General features: G+C 41.1%; 1 pseudogene; it reads right to left on the bottom strand.

Annotated features, from left to right (window-relative positions):
* Positions 1 to 2,992: 2,992 nt before the first annotated feature.
* Positions 2,993 to 4,027, bottom strand: part of LOC102856011 — a 9,391-nt pseudogene continuing 8,356 nt past the window's right edge.

Here is a 4,027-nt window from a genome sequence, read left to right as displayed (position 1 = left end):
GAAGAATACTGAATATTCCATGATGTAAAAACGAATAAGCAAATCTTTCATGGAGGAAGTGCAAACAGGGTGCTCCCTAAAGGCAAGGGTGACAAAACTTCATCTCACTATCTTTGGGAATTTTGTCAGGATAGTCCAATGCTTGAGAAAGACAGTGAACTGGGAAAAGGTTGAGGGTCAGAAAGAGAGGAAAACCTTTAACAAGATGGATTGACACAGTGGCTGCAACAATGGGCTCAAACATGTTAGAGATCATAAGGATGGTGCAGAATAGGGCAATTTTCAGATCTGTTGCCCATAGGGTTGACTCAGTGGCACCTAACAACAAGAAACTCAAATTGAATTTGTAGGTGTGAGATGATGGGGAGCTAGGTGTCAAAGATACCTGGGCTCTGGGATGGGATATGTTCACTCTGGTTCCTCCCTTTTTCAAGTGTCCATTTGTTTCTACCAAAAAAATATAATTGACATACTAATTTTAGAGACACCTTAAGCTTTGTGGCAGGAGTTTTCACTTTTGCCTTTGAAATTCCATTTCTGAAGCAAGCGACAAAAAACAACTTTATTTTTACATTTAGTACATCTTAGTATGAATTTGCAAATGGCTTTTGAGGGATCCAAATATTTTCTTTTTCAAATCTCTTTCAAATGCTATTAGCAGGTGAAACTCATGACTTCAGGCATTTTTTAGATGATGAGCTCAATGAGATTTGAAAATTAGCTAAGACATTTATAGGGTCATATAATGTTGGATTGATAAGGAACCTCAATTACTCACACAGCCTTCTTGTTTTCCCAAGGATGGAGCACATTCAGAGAGAAGCCACCTCCAAGGGTCACACAACTTGCATTTTTATAATCTAGTACAGGCAATCCCGATACTAGATTTAAAAAGGAGCTTTGATGGCCTGGTAATAAGAAGCTACACTACAATCCCAAAAAACATGGTTTGAATTCATTGCCTGATCTGCAGGAGGATGGACAATCAACTCCCATGAGATTTGTTGCCTTTGAAAACCCACACTGGAAGGTCAGCTATAGGTCAGTTCTGACTTGATGGTGCACAACAACAACAGGAATTCCTCTCTGAAATCATGTTTCAATGGTTTGAAGCATCTTTTTGTTAGCAAATTTACAGGCAGGGAGTATTTTCAGATACCTATAAGGTCCAGGCAGATCATATGTATAACGTGGTCAATACTTATTTAAAGCCATTTCTTGACCTTTGTAAATGTGATACAAGGTTATAAATTTAGATTTTTCTAAGGAAACATAAAACGCTGGATTTTTAAGATAAATGTTGTTATGTGCCGTCGCGTCACTTGCGACTCATAGTGACCCTGTGTACAACAGCCCTAAACTCTGCTCTGTCCTGTATCAATCTCACTGTCTCCAATACACCCATCCTGATTACCGCAGTCACTGAATCAATCCACCTCATAGATGGCCTTCCCTTCCTCCAGCTACCCTCCACCCTCCCAAGCATGATGTCCCTCTCCAAGGACCGGTCCCTCCTTACAATATGACCAAAGTATGTCAGATGAAGCCTCAGAATCCTTGCCTCCAAGGAGCAGCCAAGTTTAACCCTGTCCAGGATGGTAACTGTGGAGGACCCAAGACTGTGTGGGATTCATTTGCGCCCGAAGAAACTATCTACACACCAGTGTGACAGGACGCATCACCTTCACTTGGGAAACATTACCACTAAACTCAAGAGACTCTGGTCACAGCACAAGAAACTGTCAGCATCTGACATGTCTGAAATCACAAAAGCCAAGGAAGCTTCAGATATAAGCTATCAGATCAAGGGCTGGACAATGAGAGATAGATGTGAAGGGACTGGGTAGAAGTGGATGGGTATCTTGATGGATGGTGGAGCAGGGAAATAAGTCAGTCAAGACACTTGTGCCAAGGGCAGGGACAACTCTGAAAATAATGGTAAATTCCACAGAAACAGATATATCTTTCACTTTTTCTATAAAATGCTTGTCTGTTGGATACTTCTCTAAATCTTAACATTCAGATTAAGATAGACTAGGAAGAAAGATTGACCATCCACTTCCAAAAGTAGCAGGCCTCTAAAAACCCTATGTTAAGATAAATACGATAATTTTAATACTTTTCCCCCTTGTTCAATTTAATAATTTTATAGCACTTAGTGAGACAATGTAGGTATAACCAAAAGCCTCTAATTGCAATCCTTGCTTTGAAGAAAACTTTAGAAAAATTGCTTTTAGAATTTCCTTGAATGGAAATAAAGAACTGTTCTTGAGAATATTTCAGAGAACTAAGACTCTGAAACATGGCAGGACTGTTGACTTGTTCCAGAACTAGAGCGGGGAGAAGGAGATAAATTTACTCAATAATAAGGCCAATGTTGTATTACTCTTAATTATTCAGGAAGAATGAAGCATATACATTAGTCATCAGAGGAGGGTCTACTTACTCTTCTTTGGAAACACTGAAGAGAGGCTGCTACAATAAAGGCTTGAGATATGTGGTCTTTCGGAAGACAAAACTGTGAATCATTAGCATTCTCTTCAATCAATTCCAGGGAACTAATTCTCAATCTGTCTTTGAAGTAGTTCACAGAGCCTCCATGTCCTTCAACCTTCAACATCAAATGGTTCAACGGTTTCAGGACTATATCAGTTTAGATAAAAGATATGCATACTTGATTTACTCTTTTTCTTATTTTAGTAACACCCTACAAGCCTTATTCTCATTTTCTAAAATATTATTTGCTTTTCTCCCATAATTCTACTTCTTTCTGTACTATAAAGCACTAATCAAGGCTCATTTAGTTTTCTTCCCCACCTCCATTAACATAGTTGTTTATTGTCAATGGGTAGGAAAAGGTGATGGAGTTACATCAGTATCACAAAGAGCAGTAAGAGTGATAGGAAAGAACAGCCTGGAGCTCAGAGGAGGCCCTCTCCTCATGTGTTACATCTAGGAGGGTGCTGGGGTCTGGAGTGTTGAGGGGGCAGCCTTAAAACACCTCCACTAAGTAGGCATGGTTAGAGAAGAATTGTGACTGCTGGTGGCTGCCCTGGGAAAGTACACTTGGGATGTACTTGCCTTGGTAAGGGAAATTGTTGGCCAAGACTTGCTTGATATACCCTTCCTAGGAAGCCTTTAGGTTCTCATTCTTCACACTCCAGGCCCCCAGGGCAGAGAGGCCTGAAGGGCTTGGTCATAGGAGAAAGTCAGGGTCCATGGCTTTGGCAAGGAACATTTTTTGATGGTGTTGGATTTGATGGATGCCTCCTTCTCACTCTGGCCTCCAGACAGGAAAGTGATCCCAGTAACTCTCTGTGTGTGTGTGTGTGTGTGTGAGAGAAAGAGAGAGAGAGAGAGAGAGAGAGAGAGAGAGAGAGAGAGAGAAACTGTGCAGCACAGCACGGTAACACCTGCCATAGCAATCTTATGATAAAACCTTTGTGTGCAGGCATGGCCTGGGGTTACAATATAAGGCTTCAGCAAAATACCTTCCAGATAAATGTGGTGGTCATTCAAAGCCTTGTGGACATTGCCTGGCACCTGCTCATTTATGTATACTGACAGTGCTTCAGGTCATGGTCCCTGTCAGGGAAGATCTCAGGCTCAACCACGGGCACAATGCCATTCTGCTAACAGATGCTGGCATAATAGGACAGCACATTGACATTTTTCATGATGGTAAGGTTTGAGGGGGTATGTTCCCATATCTTTAGTACATGGGACCACTTGGCAAAATGAGCTCCATCCTTCTTATACTGTGCACAGTGCTTAGATAGCCCACCCAGCCCTTGAGTGGTGGTCTTGCTATTAGTTCCCACCAGTGGTACCATACCCTTGTCTACCTTTTTTTTTCCTATAATTATATTTTATTAATTTTCATAAACATTTACAGAGATTTTGGGCTTCCACTCATTCATTGTTGCATTATTCTCTCTACCCTCCTCCCAGTTTGTTCTTGTCCAAATGCCACAGTGCTTGTCAAAGCCAGTTCTGCTTAGTCTTCTTTGTCAGTGTGTCCTTTGCC

Source organism: Elephantulus edwardii, unplaced genomic scaffold, assembly GCF_000299155.1.
Source record: "Elephantulus edwardii isolate Elephantulus edwardi_28Jun2011 unplaced genomic scaffold, EleEdw1.0 scaffold00276, whole genome shotgun sequence".
Classification (NCBI taxonomy): domain Eukaryota; kingdom Metazoa; phylum Chordata; class Mammalia; order Macroscelidea; family Macroscelididae; genus Elephantulus; species Elephantulus edwardii.
Note: the sequence above shows the minus strand (reverse complement) of the source record. Positions and strands in the feature narration are given on the sequence as shown.